The sequence below is a fragment of the Osmia lignaria genome, unplaced genomic scaffold (assembly GCF_051020975.1).
Source record: "Osmia lignaria lignaria isolate PbOS001 unplaced genomic scaffold, iyOsmLign1 scaffold0003, whole genome shotgun sequence".
Lineage (NCBI taxonomy): Eukaryota > Metazoa > Arthropoda > Insecta > Hymenoptera > Megachilidae > Osmia > Osmia lignaria.
This window is the reverse complement of record NW_027478160.1, coordinates 12,113,362-12,134,835: the sequence shown is the minus strand read 5'-3', so window position 1 is coordinate 12,134,835 and position 21,474 is coordinate 12,113,362.

Here is a 21,474-nt window from a genome sequence, read left to right as displayed (position 1 = left end):
TCGTTTCCGAGATATTTGCAGATTTATCTCAAGGGAAGGGGCCTGACGGACATATTTCGAGATATTCCTTCTTCTTGTTGTTCTTCTTCTGCACAGCTAAGCTGGAAGTGGCATTTGCAGCTCGCAATAGTGCAGAGTTACCTCAAAGAAAGGGGCCACGGTGTTTCTGTATCTCTATTATGTTGGTGCGGCTTCGGAACTTTTAAATATCTTGATATATCTCGAGAACTACGCATCTGATCAAAAAATATCATAGAACATAAAAAGTAGGAAACCTAATTTTCTACAAAAAAGGTCTCTTAACATTTTCCCATAGCTGGCATCGTTTCCGAGATATTTGCAGATTTATCTCAAGGGAAGGGGCCTGACGGACATATTTCGAGATATTCCTTCTTCTTGTTGTTCTTCTTCTGCACAGCTAAGCTGGAAGTGGCATTTGCAGCTCGCAATAGTGCAGAGTTACCTCAAAGAAAGGGGCCACGGTGTTTCTGTATCTCTATTATGTTGGTGCGGCTTCGGAACTTTTAAATATCTTGATATATCTCGAGAACTACGCATCTGATCAAAAAATATCATAGAACGTAAAAAGTAGGAAACCTAATTTTCTACAAAAAAGGTCTCTTAACATTTTGCCGTAGCTCGCTTCGTTTCCGAGATATTTGCAGATTTATCTCAAGGGAAGGGGCCTGACGGACATATTTCGAGATATTCCTTCTTCTTGTTGTTCTTCTTCTGCACAGCTAAGCTGGAAGTGGCATTTGCAGCTCGCAATAGTGCAGAGTTACCTCAAAGAAAGGGGCCACGGTGTTTCTGTATCTCTATTATGTTGGTGCCGCTTCGGAACTTTTAAATATCAGGATATATCTCGACAAACTACGCATCTGATCAAAAAATATCATAGAACATAAAAAGTAGGAAACTTAATTCTCTACAAAAAAGGTCTCTTAACATTTTGCCATAGCTCGCATCGTTTCCGAGATATTTGCAGATTTATCTCAAGGGAAGGGGCCTGACGGACATATTTCCAGATATTTCTTCTTCGTGTTGTTCTTCTTCTGCACAGCTAAGTTGGAAGTGGCATTTGCAGCGCGCAATAGTGCAGAGTTATCTCAAAGAAAGGGGCCACGGTGTTTCTGTATCTCTATTATGTTGGTGCGGCTTCGGAACTTTTAAATATCTTGATATATCTCGAGTACTACGCATCTGTTCAAAAAATATCATAGAACATAAAAAGTAGGAATCCTAATTTTCTACAAAAAAGGTCTCTTAACATTTTGCCGTAGCTCGCTTCGTTTCCGAGATATTTGCAGATTTATCTCAAGGGAAGGGGCCTGACGGACATATTTCCAGATATTTCTTCTTCTTGTTGTTCTTCTTCTGCACAGCTAAGCTGGAAATGGCATTTGCCGCTCGCAATAGTGCAGAGTTATCTCAAAGAAAGGGGCCACGGTGTTTCTGTATCTCTATTATGTTGGTGCGGCTTCGGAACTTTTAAATATCTTGATATATCTCGAGAACTACGCATCTGATCAAAAAATATCATAGAACATGAAAAGTAGGAAACTTAATTCTCTACAAAAAAGGTCTCTTAACATTTTGCCATAACTCTCTTCGTTTCCGAGATATTTCCAGATTTATCTCAAGGGAAGGGTCCTGACGGACATATTTCGAGATATTTCTTCTTCTTGTTGTTCTTCTTCTGCACAGCTAAGCTGGAAGTGGCATTTGCAGCTCGCAATAGTGCAGAGTTATCTCAAAGAAAGGGGCCACGGTGTTTCTGTATCTCTATTATGTTGGTGCGGCTTCGGAACGTTTAAATATCTTGATATATCTCGAGAACTACGCATCTGATCAAAAAATATCATAGAACATAAAAAGTAGGAAACCTAATTTTCTACAAAAAAGGTCTCTTAACATTTTGCCGTAGCTCGCTTCGTTTCCGAGATATTTGCAGATTTATCTCAAGGGAAGGGGCCTGACGGACATATTTCGAAATATTTCTTATTCTTGTTGTTCTTCTTCTGCACAGCTAAGCTGGAAGTGGCATTTGCAGCGCGCAATAGTGCAGAGTTATCTCAAAGAAACGGGCCACGGTGTTTCTGTATCTCTATTATGTTGGTGCGGCTTCGGAACTTTTAAATATCTTGATATATCTCGAGAACTACGCATCTGATCAAAAAATATCATAGAACATAAAAAGTAGGAAACTTAATTCTCTACAAAAAAGGTCCCTTAACATTTTCCCATAACTGGCATCGTTTCCGAGATATTTGCAGATTTATCTCAAGGGAAGGGGCCTGACGGACATATTTCGAGATATTTCTTCTTCTTGTTGTTCTTCTTCTGCACAGCTAAGCTGGAAGTGGCATTTGCAGCTCGCAATAGTGCAGAGTTATCTCAAAGAAAGGGGCCACGGTGTTTCTGTATCTCTATTATGTTGGTGCCGCTTCGGAACTTTTAAATATCAGGATATATCTCGAGAACTACGCATCTGATCAAAAAATATCAGAGAACGTAAATTGTAGGAAACATAATTCTCTACAAAAAAGGTCTCTTAACATTTTGCCATAGCTCGCTTCGTTTCCGAGATATTTGCAGATTTATCTCAAGGGAAGGGGCCTGACGGACATATTTCGAGATATTTCTTCTTCTTGTTGTTCTTCTTCTGCACAGCTAAGCTGGAAGTGGCATTTGCAGCTCGCAATAGTGCAGAGTTATCTCAAAGAAAGGGGCCACGGTGTTTCTGTACCTCTATTATGTTGGTGCAGCTTCGGAGCTTTTAAATATCTTGATATATCTCGAGAACTACGCATCTGATCAAAAATTATCATAGAACATAAAAAGTAGGAAACTTAATTCTCTACAAAAAAGGTCTCTTAACATTTTCCCATAGCTGGCATCGTTTCCGAGATATTTGCAGATTTAGCTCAAGGGAAGGGGCCTGACGGACATATTCCGAGATATTTCTTCTTCTTGTTGTTCCTCTTCTGCACAGCTAAGCTGGAAGTGGCATTTGCAGGTCGCAATAGTGCAGAGTTATCTCAAAGAAAGGGGCCACGGTGTTTCTGTATCTCTATTATGTTGGTGCGGCTTCGGAACTTTTAAATATCTCGATATATCTCGAAAACTACGCTTCTGATCAAAAAATATCAGAGAACGTAAATTGTAGGAAACATAATTGTCTACAAAAAAGGTCTCTTAACATTTTGCCATAGCTCGCTTCGTTTCCGAGATATTTGCAGATTTATCTCAAGGGAAGGGGCCTGACGGACATATTTCGAGATATTTCTTCTTCTTGTTGTTCTTCTTCTGCACAGCTAAGCTGGAAGTGGCATTTGCAGCTCGCAATAGTGCAGAGTTATCTCAAAGAAAGGGGCCACGGTGTTTCTGTACCTCTATTATGTTGGTGCAGCTTCGGAGCTTTTAAATATCTTGATATATCTCGAGAACTACGCATCTGATCAAAAATTATCATAGAACATAAAAAGTAGGAAACTTAATTCTCTACAAAAAAGGTCTCTTAACATTTTCCCATAGCTGGCATCGTTTCCGAGATATTTGCAGATTTAGCTCAAGGGAAGGGGCCTGACGGACATATTCCGAGATATTTCTTCTTCTTGTTGTTCCTCTTCTGCACAGCTAAGCTGGAAGTGGCATTTGCAGGTCGCAATAGTGCAGAGTTATCTCAAAGAAAGGGGCCACGGTGTTTCTGTATCTCTATTATGTTGGTGCGGCTTCGGAACTTTTAAATATCTCGATATATCTCGAAAACTACGCTTCTGATCAAAAAATATTAGAGAACGTAAATTGTAGGAAACATAATTGTCTACAAAAAAGGTCTCTTAACATTTTGCCATAGCTCGCTTCGTTTCCGAGATATTTGCAGATTTATCTCAAGGGAAGGGGCCTGACGGACATATTTCGAGATATTTCTTCTTCTTGTTGTTCTTCTTCTGCACAGCTAAGCTGGAAGTGGCATTTGCAGCTCGCAATAGTGCAGAGTTATCTCAAAGAAAGGGGCCACGGTGTTTCTGTATCTCTATTATGTTGGTGCGGCTTCGGAACTTTTAAATATCTTGATATATCTCGAGAACTACGCATCTGATCAAAAAATATCGTAGAACATAAAAAGTAGGAAACTTAATTCTCTACAAATAAGGTCTCTAAACATTTTGCCATAGCTCGCTTGGTTTCCGAGATATTTGCAGATTTATCTCAAGGGAAGGGGCCTGACGGACATATTTCGAGATATTCCTTCTTCTTGTTGCTCTTCTTCTGCACAGCTAAGCTGGAAGTGGCATTTGCAGCTCGCAATAGTGCAGAGTTATCGCAAAGAAAGGGGCCACGGTGTTTCTGTATCTCTATTATGTTGGTGCCGCTTCGGAACTTTTAAATATCAGGATATATCTCGAGAACTACGCATCTGATCAAAAAATATCATAGAACATAAAAAGTAGGAAACTTAATTCTCTACAAAAAAGGTCTCTTAACATTTTCCCATAGCTGGCATCGTTTCCGAGATATTTGCAGATTTATCTCAAGGGAAGGGGCCTGACGGACATATTTCCAGATATTTCTTCTTCTTGTTGTTCTTCTTCTGCACAGCTAAGCTGGAAGTGGCATTTGCAGCTCGCAATAGTGCAGAGTTACCTCAAAGAAAGGGGCCACGGTGTTTCTGTATCTCTATTATGTTGGTGCGGCTTCGGAACTTTTAAATATCTTGATATATCTCGAGAACTACGCATCTGATCAAAAAATATCATAGAACATAAAAAGTAGGAAACCTAATTTTCTACAAAAAAGGTCTCTTAACATTTTGCCGTAGCTCGCTTCGTTTCCGAGATATTTGCAGATTTATCTCAAGGGAAGGGGCCTGACGGACATATTTCGAGATATTCCTTCTTCTTGTTGTTCTTTTTCTGCACAGCTAAGCTGGAAGTGGCATTTGCAGCTCGCAATAGTGCAGAGTTACCTCAAAGAAAGGGGCCACGGTGTTTCTGTATCTCTATTATGTTGGTGCCGCTTCGGAACTTTTAAATATCAGGATATATCTCGACAAACTACGCATCTGATCAAAAAATATCATAGAACATAAAAAGTAGGAAACTTAATTCTCTACAAAAAAGGTCTCTTAACATTTTGCCATAGCTCGCATCGTTTCCGAGATATTTGCAGATTTATCTCAAGGGAAGGGGCCTGACGGACATATTTCGAGATATTTCTTCTTCTTGATGTTCCTCTTCTGCACAGCTAAGCTGGAAGTGGCATTTGCAGCTCGCAATTTTGCAGAGTTATCTCAAAGAGAGGGGCCACGGTGTTTCTGTATCTCTATTATGTTGGTGCGGCTTCGGAACTTTTAAATATCTTGATATATCTCGAGAACTACGCATCTGATCAGAAAATATCAGAGAAGATAAAAAGTAGGAAACTTAATTCTCTACAAAAAAGGTCTCTTAACATTTTGCCATAGCTCGCTTCGTTTCCGAGATATTTGCAGATTTATCTCAAGGTAAGGGGCCTGACGGACATATTTCGAGATATTTCTTCTTCTTGTTGTTCTTCTTCTGCACAGCTAAGCTGGAAGTGGCATTTGCAGCTCGCAATAGTGCATAGCTATCTGAAAGAAAGGGGCCACGGTGTTTCTGTATCTCTATTATGTTGGTGCGGCTTCGGAACTTTTAAATATCTTGATATATCTCGAGAACTACGCATCTGATCAAAAAATATCATAGAACATAAAAAGTAGGAAACTTAATTCGCTACAAAAAAGGTCTCTTAACATTTTGCCATAGCTCGCTTCGTTTCCGAGATATTTGCAGATTTATCTCAAGGGAAGGGGCCTAACGGACATATTTCGTGATATTTCTTCTTCTTGTTGTTCTTCTTCTGCACAGCTAAGCTGGAAGTGGCATTTGCAGCTCGCAATAGTGCAGAGTTATCTCAAAGAAAGGGGCCACGGTGTTTCTGTATCTCTATTATGTTGGTGCGGCTTCGGAACTTTTAAATATCTTGATATATCTCGCGAACTACGCGTCTGATCAAAAAATATCATAGAACATACAAAGTAGGAAACTTAATTCTCTACAAAAAAGGTCTCTTAACATTTTGCCATAGCTCGCTTCGTTTCCGAGATATTTGCAGATTTATCTCAAGGGAAGGGGCCTAACGGACATATTTCCAGATATTTCTTCTTCTTGTTGTTCTTCTTCTGCACAGCTAAGCTGGAAGTGGCATTTGCGGCTCGCACTAGTGCAGAGTTATCTCAAGGAAAGGGGCCACGGTGTTTCTGTATCTCTATTATGTTGGTGCGGCTTCGGAACTTTTAAATATCTTGATATATCTCGAGAACTACGCATCTGATCAAAAAATATCATACAACATAAATTGTAGGAAACATAATTGTCTACAAAAAAGGTCTCTTAACATTTTGCCATAGCTCGCTTCGTTTCCGAGATACTTGCCGAATTATCTCAAGGGAAGGGGCCTGACGGACATATTTCGAGATATTTCTTCTTCTTGTTGTTCTTCTTCTGCACAGCTAAGCTGGAAGTGGCATTTGCAGCTCGCAATTGTGCAGAGTTATCTCAAAGAGAGGGGCCACGGTGTTTCTGTTTCTCTATTATGTTGGTGCGGCTTCGGAACTTTTAAATATCTTGATATATCTCGAGAACTACGAATCTGATCAGAAAATATCATAGAAGATAAAAAGTAGGAAACTTAATTCTCTACAAAAAAGGTCTCTTAACATTTTGCCATAGCTCGCTTCGTTTCCGAGATATTTGCAGATTTATCTCATGGTAAGGGGCCTGACGGACATATTTCGAGATATTTCTTCTTCTTGTTGTTCTTCTTCTGCACAGCTAAGCTGGAAGTGGCATTTGCAGCTCGCAATAGTGCATAGTTATCTGAAAGAAAGGGGCCACGGTGTTTCTGTATCTCTATTATGTTGGTGCGGCTTCGGAACTTTTAAATATCTCGATATATCTCGAAAACTACGCTTCTGATAAAAAAATATCATAGAACATAAATTGTAGGAAACATAATTCTCTACAAAAAAGGTCTCTTCACATTTTGCCATAGCTCGCTTCGTTTCCGAGATATTTGCAGATATATCTCAAGGGAAGGGGCCTGACGGACATATTTCGAGATATTTCTTCTTCTTGTTGTTCTTCTTCTGCACAGCTAAACTGGAAGTGGCATTTCCAGGTCGCAATAGTGCAGAGTTATCTCAAAGAAAGGAGCCACGGTGTTTCTGTATCTCTATTATGTTGGTGCGGCTTCGGAACTTTTAAATATCTTGATGTATCTCGAGAACTACGCATCTGATCAAAAAATATCATAGAACATAAAAAGTAGAAAACTTAATTCTCTACAGAAAAGGTCTCTTAACATTTTGCCATAGCTCGCTTCGTTTCCGAGATATTTGCAGATTTATCTCAAGGGAAGGGGCCTGACGGACATATTTCGAGATATTTCTTCTTCTTGTAGTTCTTCTTCTGCACAGCTAAACTGGACGTGGCATTTCCAGCTCGCAATAGTGCAGAGTTATCTCAAAGAGAGGGGCCACGGTGTTTCTGTATCTCTATTATGTTGGTGCGGCTTCGGAACTTTTAAATATCTTGATATATCTCGAGAACTACTCATCTGATCAAAAAATATCATAGAACATAAATTGTAGGAAACATAATTGTCTACAAAAAAGGTTTCTTAACATTTTGCCATAGCTCGCTTCGTTTCCGAGATACTTGCCGATTTATCTCAAGGGAAGGGGCCTGACGGACATATTTCGAGATATTTCTTCTTCTTGTTGTTCTTCTTCTGCACAGCTAAGCTGGAAGTGGCATTTGCAGCTCGCAATTGTGCAGAGTTATCTCAAAGAGAGGGGCCACGGTGTTTCTGTATCTCTATTATGTTGGTGCGGCTTCGGAACTTTTAAATATCTTGATATATCTCGAGAACTACGAATCTGATCAGAAAATATCATAGAACATAAATTGTAGGAAACATAATTCTCTACAAAAAAGGTCTCTTAACATTTTGCCATAGCTCGCTTCGTTTCCGAGATATTTGCAGATTTATCTCAAGGGAAGGGTCCTGATGGACATATTTCGAGATGTTTCTTCTTCTTGTTGTTCTTCTTCTGCACAGCTAAACTGGAAGTGGCATTTCCAGCTCGCAGTAGTGCAGAGTTATCTCAAAGAAAGGGGCCACGGTGTTTCTGTATCTCTATTATGTTGGTGCGGCTTCGGAACTTTTAAATATCTCGATATATCTCGAAAACTACGCTTCTGATCAAAAAATATCAGAGAACGTAAATTGTAGGAAACATAATTCTCTACAAAAAAGGTCTCTTAAGATTTTGCCATAGCTCGCTTCGTTTCCGAGATAATTGCAGATTTATCTCAAGGGAAGGGGCCTGTCGGACATATTTCGAGATATTTCTTCTTCTTGTTGTTCTTCTTCTGCACAGCTAAGCTGGAAGTGGCATTTGCAGCTCGCAATAGTGCAGAGTTATCTCAAAGAAAGGGGCCACGGTGTTTCTGTATCTCTATTATGTTGGTGCGGCTTCGGAACTTTTAAATATCTTGATATATCTCGAGAACTACGCATCTGATCAAAAAATATCGTAGAACATAAAAAGTAGGAAACTTAATCCTCTACAAATAAGGTCTCTTAACATTTTGCCATAGCTCGCTTGGTTTCCGAGATATTTGCAGATTTATCTCAAGGGAAGGGGCCTGAGGGACATATTTCGAGATATTTCTTCTTCTTGTTGTTCTTCTTCTGCACAGCTAAGCTGGAAGTGGCATTTGCAGGTCGCAATAGTGCAGAGTTATCTCAAAGAAAGGGGCCACGGTGTTTCTGTATCTCTATTATGTTGGTGCGGCTTCGGAACTTTTAAATATCTTGATATATCTCGAGAACTACGCATCTGATCAAAAAATAGCATAGAACATAAAAAGTAGGAAACTTAATTCTCTACAAAAAAGGTCTCTTAACATTTTGCCATAGCTCGCTTCGTTTCCGAGATATTTGCAGATTTATCTCAAGGGAAGGGGCCTGACGGACATATTTCGAGATATTTCTTCTTGTTGTTGTTCTTCTTCTGCACAGCTAAGCTGGAAGTGGCATTTGCAGCGCGCAATAGTGCAGAGTTATCTCAAAGAAAGGGGCCACGGTGTTTCTGTATCTCTATTATGTTGGTGCGGCTTCGGAACTTTTAAATATCTTGATATATCTCGAGAACTACGCATCTGATCAAAAAATATCATGCAACATAAAAAGTAGGAAACTTAATTCTCTACAAAAAAGGTCTCTTAACGTTTTGCAATAGCTCGCTTCGTTTCCGAGATATTTGCAGATTTATCTCAAGGGAAGGGTCCTGACGGACATATTTCGAGATATTTCTTCTTCTTGTTGTTCTTCTTCTGCACAGCTAAACTGGAAGTGGCATTTCCAACTCGCAATAGTGCAGAGTTATCCCAAAGAAAGGGGCCACGATGTTTCTGTATCTCTATTATGTTGGTGCCGCTTCGGAACTTTTAAATATCTGGATATATCTCGAGAACTACGCATCTGATCAAAAAATATCATAGAACATAAAAAGTAGGAAACTTAATTCTCTACAAAAAAGGTCTCTTAACATTTTGCCATAGCTCGCTTCGTTTCCGAGATATTTGCAGATTTATCTCAAGGGAAGGGGCCCGACGGACATATTTCGAGATATTTCTTCTTCTTGTTGTTCTTCTTCTGCACAGCTAAGCTGGAAGTGGCATTTGCATCTCGCAGTAGTGCAGAGTTATCTCAAAGAAAGGGGCCACGGTGTTTCTGTATCTCTATTATGTTGGTGCGGCTTCGGAACTTTTAAATATCTTGATATATCTCGAGAACTACGCATCTGATCAAAAAATATCATAGAACATAAAAAGTAGGAAACTTAATTCTCTACAAAAAAGGTCTCTTAACATTTTGCCATAGCTCGCTTCGTTTCCGCGATATTTGCAGATTTATCTCAAGGGAAGGGGCCTGACGGACATATTTCGAGATATTTCTTCTTGTTGTTGTTCGTCTTCTGCACAGCTAAGCTGGAAGTGGCATTTGCAGGTCGCAATAGTGCAGAGTTATCTCAAAGAAAGGGGCCACGGTGTTTCTGTATCTCTATTATGTTAGTGCGGCTTCGGAACTTTTAAATATCTTGATATATCTCGAGAACTACGCATCTGTTCAAAAAATATCATAGAACATAAAAAGTAGCAATCCTAATTTTCTACAAAAAAGGTCTCTTAACATTTTGCCGTAGCTCGCTTCGTTTCCGAGATATTTGCAGATTTATCTCAAGGGAAGGGGCCTGACGGACATATTTCCAGATATTTCTTCTTCTTGTTGTTCTTCTTCTGCACAGCTAAGCTGGAAGTGGCATCTGCAGCTCGCAATAGTGCAGAGTTATCTCAAAGAAAGGGGCCACGGTGTTTCTGTATCTCTATTATGTTGGTGCGGCTTCGGAACTTTTAAATATCTTGATATATCTCGAGAACTACGCATCTGATCAAAAAATATCATAGAACATAAAAAGTAGGAAACTTAATTCCCTACAAAAAAGGTCTCTTAACATTTTGCCATAGCTCGCTTCATTTCCGAGATATTTGCAGATTTATCTCAAGGGAAGGGGCCTGACGGACATATTTCGAGATATTTCTTCTTCTTGTTGTTCTTCTTCTGCACAGCTATGCTGGAAGTGGCATTTGCATCTCGCAGTAGTGCAGAGTTATCTCAAAGAAAGGGGACAGGGTGTTTCTGTATCTCTATTATGTTGGTGCGGCTTCGGAACTTTTAAATATCTTGATATATCTCGAGAACTACGCATCTGATCAAAAAATATCATAAAACATAAAAAGTAGGAAACTTAATTCGCTACAAAAAAGGTCTCTTAACATTTTGCCATAGCTCGCTTCGTTTCCGCGATATTTGCAGATTTATCTCAAGGGAAGGGGCCTGACGGACATATTTCGAGATATTTCTTCTTGTTGTTGTTCTTCTTCTGCACAGCTAAGCTGGAAGTGGCATTTGCAGCGCGCAATAGTGCAGAGTTATCTCAAAGAAAGGGGCCACGGTGTTTCTGTATCTCTATTATGTTAGTGCGGCTTCGGAACTTTTAAATATCTTGATATATCTCGAGAACTACGCATCTGTTCAAAAAATATCATAGAACATAAAAAGTAGCAATCCTAATTTTCTACAAAAAAGGTCTCTTAACATTTTGCCGTAGCTCGCTTCGTTTCCGAGATATTTGCAGATTTATCTCAAGGGAAGGGGCCTGACGGACATATTTCCAGATATTTCTTCTTCTTGTTGTTCTTCTTCTGCACAGCTAAGCTGGAAGTGGCATCTGCAGCTCGCAATAGTGCAGAGTTATCTCAAAGAAAGGGGCCACGGTGTTTCTGTATCTCTATTATGTTGGTGCGGTTTCGGAACTTTTAAATATCTTGATATGCTCTCGAGAACTACGCATCTGATCAAAAAATATCATAGAACATAAAAAGTAGGAAACTTAATTCTCTACAAAAAAGGTCTCTTAACATTTTGCCATAGCTCGCTTCGTTTCCGAGATATTTGCAGATTTATCTCAAGGGAAGGGGCCTGACGGACATATTTCGAGAGATTTCTTGTTCTTGTTGTTCTTCTTCAGCACAGCTAAGCTGGAAGTGGCATTTGCAGCTCGCAATAGTGCAGAGTTATCTCAAAGAAAGGGGCCACGGTGTTTCTGTATCTCTATTATGTTGGTGCGGCTTCGGAACTTTTAAATATCTTGATATATCTCGAGAACTACGCATCTGATCAAAAAATATCATAGAACATAAAAAGTAGGAAACTTAATTCTCTACAAAAAAGGTCTCTTAACATTTTGCCATAGCTCGCTTCGTTTCCGCGATATTTGCAGATTTATCTCAAGGGAAGGGGCCTGACGGACATATTTCGAGATATTTCTTCTTGTTGTTGTTCTTCTTCTGCACAGCTAAGCTGGAAGTGGCATTTGCAGCGCGCAATAGTGCAGAGTTATCTCAAAGAAAGGGGCCACGGTGTTTCTGTATCTCTATTATGTTGGTGCGGCTTCGGAACTTTTAAATATCTTGATATATCTCGAGAACTACGCATCTGATCAAAAAATATCATAGAACATAAAAAGTAGGAAGCTTAATTCTCTACAAAAAAGGTCTCTTAACGTTTTGCAATAGCTCGCTTCGTTTCCGAGATATTTGCAGATTTATCTCAAGGGAAGGGTCCTGACGGACATATTTCGAGATATTTCTTCTTCTTGTTGTTCTTCTTCTGCACAGCTAAACTGGAAGTGGCATTTCCAACTCGCAATAGTGCAGAGTTATCCCAAAGAAAGGGGCCACGATGTTTCTGTATCTCTATTATGTTGGTGCCGCTTCGGAACTTTTAAATATCTGGATATATCTCGAGAACTACGCATCTGATCAAAAAATATCATAGAACATAAAAAGTAGGAAACTTAATTCTCTACAAAAAAGGTCTCTTAACATTTTGCCATAGCTCGCTTCGTTTCCGAGATATTTGCAGATGTATCTCAAGGGAAGGGGCCCGACGGACATATTTCGAGATATTTCTTCTTCTTGTTGTTCTTCTTCTGCACAGCTAAGCTGGAAGTGGCATTTGCATCTCGCAGTAGTGCAGAGTTATCTCAAAGAAAGGGGCCACGGTGTTTCTGTATCTCTATTATGTTGGTGCGGCTTCGGAACTTTTAAATATCTTGATATATCTCGAGAACTACGCATCTGATCAAAAAATATCATAGAACATAAAAAGTAGGAAACTTAATTCTCTACAAAAAAGGTCTCTTAACATTTTGCCATAGCTCGCTTCGTTTCCGCGATATTTGCAGATTTATCTCAAGGGAAGGGTCCTGACGGACATATTTCGAGATATTTCTTCTTCTTGTTGTTCTTCTTCTGCACAGATAAACTGGAAGTGGCATTTCCAACTCGCAATAGTGCAGAGTTATCCCAAAGAAAGGGGCCACGATGTTTCTGTATCTCTATTATGTTGGTGCGGCTTCGGAACTTTTAAATATCTCGATATATCTCGAAAACTACGCATCTGATCAAAAAATATCATCGAACATAAAAAGTAGGAAACTTAATTCTCTACAAAAAAGGTCTCTTAACATTTTCCCATAGCTGGCATCGTTTCCGAGATATTTGCAGATTTAGCTCAAGGGAAGGGGCCTGCCGACATATTCCGAGATATTTCTTCTTCTTGTTGTTCCTCTTCTGCACAGCTAAGCTGGAAGTGGCATTTGCAGGTCGCAATAGTGCAGAGTTATCTCAAAGAAAGGGGCCACGGTGTTTCTGTATCTCTATTATGTTGGTGCGGCTTCGGAACTTTTAAATATCTCGATATATCTCGAAAACTACGCTTCTGATCAAAAAACATCAGAGAACGTAAATTGTAGGAAACATAATTCTCTACAAAAAAGGTCTCTTAACATTTTGCCATAGCTCGCTTCGTTTCCGAGATATTTGCAGATTTATCTCAAGGGAAGGGGCCTGAGGGACATATTTCGAGATACTTCTTCTTCTTGTTGTTCTTCTTCTGCACAGCTAAGCTGGAAGTGGCATTTGCAGCTCGCAATAGTGCAGAGTTACCTCAAAGAAAGGGGCCACGGTGTTTCTGTATCTCTATTATGTTGGTGCCGCTTCGGAACTTTTAAATATCTGGATATATCTCGAGAACTACGCATCTGATCAAAAAATATCATAGAACATAAAAAGTAGGAAACTTAATTCTCTACAAAAAAGGTCTCTTAACATTTTACCATAGCTCGCTTCGTTTCCGAGATATTTGCAGATTTATCTCAAGGGAAGGGGCCTGACGGACATATTTCGAGATATTTCTTCTTCTTGTTGTTCTTCTTCTGCACACCTAAGCTGGAAGTGGCATTTGCAGCTCGCAATAGTGCAGAGTTACCTCAAAGAAAGGGGCCACGGTGTTTCTGTATCTCTATTATGTTGGTGCCGCTTCGGAACTTTTAAATATCTGGATATATCTCGAGAACTACGCATCTGATCAAAAAATATCATAGAACATAAAAAGTAGGAAACTTAATTCTCTACAAAAAAGGTCTCTTAACATTTTGCCATAGCTCGCTTTGTTTCCGAGATATTTGCAGATTTATCTCAAGGGAAGGGGCCTGACGGACATATTTCGAGATATTTCTTCTTCTTGTTGTTCTTCTTCTGCACAGCTAAACTGGAAGTGGCATTTCCAACTCGCTATAGTGCAGAGTTATCCCAAAGAAAGGGGCCACGATGTTTCTGTATCTCTATTATGTTGGTGCGGCTTCGGAACTTTTAAATATCTCGATATATCTCGAAAACTACGCATCTGATCAAAAAATATCATGGAACATAAGAAGTAGGAAACTTAATTCTCTACAAAAAAGGTCTCTTAACATTTTCCCATAGCTGGCATCGTTTCCGAGATATTTGCAGATTTAGCACAAGGGAAGGGGCCTGACGACATATTCCGAGATATTTCTTCTTCTTGTTGTTCCTCTTCTGCACAGCTAAGCTGGAAGTGGCATTTGCAGGTCGCAATAGTGCAGAGTTATCTCAAAGAAAGGGGCCACGGTGTTTCTGTATCTCTATTATGTTGGTGCGGCTTCGGAACTTTTAAATATCTCGATATATCTCGAAAACTACGCTTCTGATCAAAAAATATCAGAGAACGTAAATTGTAGGAAACATAATTCTCTACAAAAAAGGTCTCTTAACATTTTGCCATAGCTCGCTTCGTTTCCGAGATATTTGCAGATTTATCTCAAGGGAAGGGGCCTGACGGACATATTTCGAGATATTTCTTGTTCTTGTTGTTCTTCTTCTGCACAGCTAAGCTGGAAGTGGCATTTGCAGCTCGCAATAGTGCAGAGTTATCTCAAAGAAAGGGGCCACGGTGTTTCTGTATCTCTATTATGTTGGTGCGGCTTGGGAACTTTTAAATATCTTGATATATCTCGAGAACTACGCATCTGATCAAAAAATATCGTAGAACATAAAAAGTAGGAAACTTAATTCTCTACAAAAAAGTTCTCTTAACATTTTCCCATAGCTGGCATCGTTTCCGAGATATTTGCAGATTTAGATCAAGGGAAGGGGCCTGACGACATATTCCGAGATATTTCTTCTTCTTGTTGTTCTTCTTCTGCACAGCTAAACTGGAAGTGGCATTTCCAACTCGCAATAGTGCAGAGTTATCCCAAAGAAAGGGGCCACGATGTTTCTGTATCTCTATTATGTTGGTGCGGCTTCGGAACTTTTAAATATCTCGATATATCTCGAAAACTACGCATCTGATCAAAAAATATCATAGAACATAAAAAGTAGGAAACTTAATTCTCTACAAAAAAGGTCTCTTAACATTTTCCCATAGCTGGCATCGTTTCCGAGATATTTGCAGATTTAGCTCAAGGGAAGGGGCCTGACGACATATTCCGAGATATTTCTTCTTCTTGTTGTTCCTCTTCTGCACAGCTAAGCTGGAAGTGGCATTTGCAGGTCGCAATAGTGCAGAGTTATCTCAAAGAAAGGGGCCACGGTGTTTCTGTATCTCTATTATGTTGGTGCGGCTTCGGAACTTTTAAATATCTCGATATATCTCGAAAACTACGCTTCTGATCAAAAAATATCAGAGAACGTAAATTGTAGGAAACATAATTCTCTACAAAAAAGGTCTCTTAACATTTTGCCATAGCTGGCATCGTTTCCGAGATATTTGCAGATTTATCTCAAGGGAAGGGGCCTGACGGACATATTTCGAGATATTTCTTCTTCTTGTTGTTCTTCTTCTGCACAGCTAAGCAGGAAGTGGCATTTGCAGCTCGCAGTAGTGCAGAGTTATCTCAAAGAAAGGGGCCACGGTGTTTCTGTATCTCTATTATGTTGGTGCGGCTTCGGAACTTTTAAATATCTTGCTATATCTCGAGAACTACGCATCTGATCAAAAAATATCATAGAACATAAAAAGTAGGAAACTTAATTCTCTACAAAAAAGGTCTCTTAACATTTTGCCATAGCTCGCTTTGTTTCCGAGATATTTGCAGATTTATCTCAAGGGAAGGGGCCTGACGGACATATTTCGAGATATTTCTTCTTCTTGTTGTTCTTCTTCTGCACAGCTAAGCTGGAAGTGGCATTTCCAGCTCGCAATCGTGCAGAGTTATCTCAAAGAAAGGGGCCACGGTGTTTCTGTATCTCTATTATGTTGGTGCGGCTTCGGAACTTTTAAATATCTTGATATATCTCGAGAACTACGCCTCTGATCGAAAAAGATCATAGAACATAAAAAGTAGGAAACCTAATTTTCTACAAAAAAGGTCTCTCAACATTTTGCCGTAGCTCGCTTGGTTTCCGAGATATTTGCAGATTTATCTCAAGGGAAGGTGCCTGACGGACATATTTCGAAATATTTCTTATTCTTGTTGTTCTTCTTCTGCACAGCTAAGCTGGAAGTGGCATTTGCAGCTCGCAATAGTGCAGAGTTATCTCAAAGAAAGGGGCCACGGTGTTTCTGTATCTCTATTATGTTGGTGCGGCTTGGGAACTTTTAAATATCTTGATATATCTCGAGAACTACGCATCTGATCAAAAAATATCGTAGAACATAAAAAGTAGGAAACTTAATTCTCTACAAATAAGGTCTCTTAACATTTTGCCATAGCTCGCTTGGTTTCCGAGGTATTTGCAGATTTATCTCAAGGGAAGGGGCCTGAGGGACATATTTCGAGATATTTCTTCTTCTTGTTGTTCTTCTTCTGCGCAGCTAAGCTGGAAGTGGCATTTGCAGCTCGCAATAGTGCAGAGTTACCTCAAAGAAAGGGGCCACGGTGTTTCTGTATCTCTATTATGTTGGTGCCATTTCGGAACTTTTAAATATCTGGATATATCTCGAGAACTACGCATCTGATCAAAAAATATCATAGAACATAAAAAGTAGGAAACTTAATTCTCTACAAAAAAGGTCTCTTAACATTTTGCCATAGCTCGCTTCGTTTCCGAGATATTTGCAGATTTATCTCAAGGGAAGGGGCCTGACGGACATATTTCGAGATATTCCTTCTTCTTGTTGTTCTTCTTCTGCACAGCTAAGCTGGAAGTGGCATTTGTAGCTCGCAGTAGTGCAGAGTTATCTCAAAGAAAGGGGCCACGGTGTTTCTGTATCTCTATTATGTTGGTGCGGCTTCGGAACTTTTAAATATCTTGCTATATCTCGAGAACTACGCATCTGATCAAAAAATATCATAGAACATAAAAAGTAGGAAACTTAATTCTCTACAAAAAAGGTCTGTCAACATTTTGCCATAGCTCGCTTCGTTTCCGAGATATTTGCAGATTTATCTCAAGGGAAGGGGCCTGACGGACATATTTCGAGATATTTCTTCTTCTTGTTGTTCTTCTTCTGCACAGCTAAACTGGAAGTGGCATTTCCAGCTCGCAATAGTGCAGAGTTATCCCAAAGAAAGGGGCCACGGTGTTTCCGTATCTCTATTATGTTGGTGCGGCTTCGGAACTTTTAAATATCTCGATATATCTCGAAAACTACGCTTCTGATCAAAAAATATCATAGAACATAAAAAGTAGGAAACATAATTCTCTACAAAAAAGGTCTCCTAACATTTTGCCATAGCTCGCTTCGTTTCCGAGATATTTGCAGATTTATCTCAAGGGAAGGGTCCTGACGGACATATTTCGAGATATTTCTTCTTCTTGTTGTTCTTCTTCTGCACAGCTAAACTGGAAGTGGCATTTCCAACTCGCAATAGTGCAGAGTTATGCCAAAGAAAGGGGCCACGATGTTTCTGTATCTCTATTATGTTGGTGCGGCTTCGGAACTTTTAAATATCTCGATATATCTCGAAAACTACGCATCTGATCAAAAAATATCATAGAACATAAAAAGTAGGAAACTTGATTCTCTACAAAAAAGGTCTCTTAACATTTTCCCATAGCTGGCATCGTTTCCGAGATATTTGCAGATTTAGCTCAAGGGAAGGGGCCTGACGACATATTCCGAGATATTTCTTCTTCTTGTTGTTCCTCTTCTGCACAGCTAAGCTGGAAGTGGCATTTGCAGGTCGCAATAGTGCAGAGTTATCTCAAAGAAAGGGGCCACGGTGTTTCTGTATCTCTATTATGTTGGTGCGGCTTCGGAACTTTTAAATATCTCGATATATCTCGAGAACTACGCTTCTGATCAAAAAATATCAGAGAACGTAAATTGTAGGAAACATAATTCTCTACAAAAAAGGTCTCTTAACATTTTGCCATAGCTGGCATCGTTTCCGAGATATTTGCAGATTTATCTCAAGGGAACGGGCCTGAGGGACATATTTCGAGATATTTCTTCTTCTTGTTGTTCTTCTTCTGCACAGCTAAGCTGGAAGTGGCATTTGCATCTCGCAATAGTGCAGAGTTATCTCAAAGAAAGGGGCCACGGTGTTTCTGTATCTCTATTATGTTGGTGCGGCTTCGGAACTTTTAAATATCTTGATATATCGCGAGAACTACGCATCTGATCAAAAAATATCATAGAACATAAAAAGTAGGAAACTTAATTCTCTACAAAAACGGTCTCTTAACATTTTGCCATAGCTCGCTTCGTTTCCGAGATATTTGCAGATTTATCTCAAGGGAAGGGGCCTGACGGACATATTTCGAGATATTTCTTCTTCTTGTTGTTCTTCTTCTGCACAGCTGAGCTGGAAGTGGCATTTGCGGGTCGCAATAGTGCAGAGTTATCTCAAAGAAAGGGGCCACGGTGTTTCTGTATCTCTATTATGTTGGTGCGGCTTCGGAACTTTTAAATATCTCGATATATCTCGAAAACTACGCTTCTGATCAAAAAATATCATAGAACATAAATTGTAGGAAACATAATTCTCTACAAAAAACGTCTCTTAACATTTTGCCATAGCTCGCTTCGTTTCCGAGATATTTGCAGATTCAGCTCAAAGGAACGGGCCTGACGGACATATTTCGAGATACTTCTTCTTCTTGTTGTTCTTCCTCTGCACAGCTAAGCTGGAAGTGGCATTTGCAGCTCGCAATAGTGCAGAGTTATCTCAAAGAAAGGGGCCACGGTGTTTCTGTATCTCTATTATGTTGGTGCGGCTTCGGAACTTTTAAATATCTTGATATATCTCGAGAACTACGCATCTGATCAAAAAATATCATTGAACATAAAAAGTAGGAAACTTAATTCTCTACAAAAAAGGTCTCTTAACATTTTGCCATAGCTAGCTTCGTTCCCGAGATATTTGCAGATTTATCTCAAGGGAAGGGGCCTGACGGACATATTTCGAGATATTTCTTCCTCTTGTTGTTCTTCTTCTGCACAGCTAAGCTGGAAGTGGCATTTGCGGCTCGCACTAGTGCAGAGTTATCTCAAAGAAAGGGGCCACGGTGTTTCTGTATCTCTATTATGTTGGTGCGGCTTCGGAACTTTTAAATATCTCGATATATCTCGAAAACTACGCTTCTGATCAAAAAATATCATAGAACCTAAATTGTAGGAAACATAATTCTCTACAAAAAAGGTCTCTTAACATTTTGCCAGAGCTCGCTTCGTTTCCGAGATATTTGCAGATATATCTCAAGGGAAGGGGCCTGACGGACATATTTCGAGATATTTCTTCTTCTTGTTGTTCTTCTTCTGCACAGCTGAGCTGGAAGTGGCATTTGCAGGTCGCAATAGTGCAGAGTTATCTCAAAGAAAGGGGCCACGGTGTTTCTGTATCTCTATTATGTTGGTGCGGCTTCGGAACTTTTAAATATCTTGATATATCTCGAGAACTACGCATCTGATCAAAAAATATCATAGAACATAAAAAGTAGGAAACTTAATTCTCTACAAAAACGGTCTCTTAACATTTTGCCATAGCTCGCTTCGTTTCCGAGATATTTGCAGATTTATCTCAAGGGAAGGGGCCTGACGGACATATTTCGAGATATTTCTTCTTCTTGTTGTTCTTCTTCTGCACAGCTGAGCTCGAAGTGGCATTTGCAGGTCGCAATAGTGCAGAGTTATCTCAAAGAAAGGGGCCACGGTGTTTCTGTATCTCTATTATGTTGGTGCGGCTTCGGAACTTTTAAATATCTTGATATATCTCGAGAACTACGCCTCTGATCAAAAAATATCATAGAACGTAAATTGTAGGAAACATTATTCTCTACAAAAAAGGTCTCTTAACATTTTGCCATAGCTCGCTTCGTTTCCGAGATATTTGCAGATTTATCTCAAGGGAAGGGTCCTGATGGACATATTTCGAGATATTTCTTCTTCTTGTTGTTCTTCTTCTGCACAGCTAAACTGGAAGTAGCATTTCCAGCTCGCAATCGTGCAGAGTTATCTCAAAGAACGGGGCCACGGTGTTTCTGTATCTCTATTATGTTGGTGCGGCTTCGGAACTTTTAAATATCTTGATATATCTCGAGAACTACGCCTCTGATCGAAAAATATCATAGAACGTAAAAAGTAGGAAACTTAATTCTCTACAAAAAAGGTCTCTTAACATTTTGCCATAGCTCGCTTCGTTTCCGAGATATTTGCAGATTTATCTCAAGGGAAGGGGCCTGACGGACATATTTCGAGATATTTCTTCTTCTTGTTGTTGTTCTTCTGCACAGCTAAGCTGGAAGTGGCATTTGCAGCGCGCAATAGTGCAGAGTTATCTCAAAGAAAGGGGCCACGGTGTTTCTGTATCTCTATTATGTTGGTGCGGCTTCGGAACTTTTAAATATCTTGATACATCTCGAGAACTACGCATCTGATCAAAAAATATCATAGAAGATAAAAAGTAGGAAACTTAATTCTCTACAAAAAAGGTCTCTTAACATTTCGCCATAGCTCGCTTCGTTTCCGAGATATTTGCAGATTTATCTCAAGGGAAGGGGCCTGTCGGACATATTTCGAGATATTTCTTCTTCTTGTTGTTCTTCTTCTGCACAGCTAAGCTGGAAGTGGCATTTGCGGCTCGCACTAGTGCAGAGTTATCTCAAAGAAAGGGGCCACGGTGTTTCTGTATCTCTATTATGTTGGTGCGGCTTCGGAACTTTTAAATATCTCGATATATCTCGAAAACTACGCTTCTGATCAAAAAATATCATAGAACATAAATTGTAGGAAACATAATTCTCTACAAAAAACGTCTCTTAACATTTTGCCATAGCTCGCTTCGTTTCCGAGATATTTGCAGATTCAGCTCAAAGGAACTGGCCTGACGGACATATTTCGAGATATTTCTTCTTCTTGTTGTTCTTCTTCTGCACAGCTAAGCTGGAAGTGGCATTTACACCTCGCAATAGTGCAGAGTTATCTCAAAGAAAGGGGCCACGGTGTTTCTGTATCTCTATTATGTTGGTGCGGCTTCGGAACTTTTAAATATCTCGATATATCTCG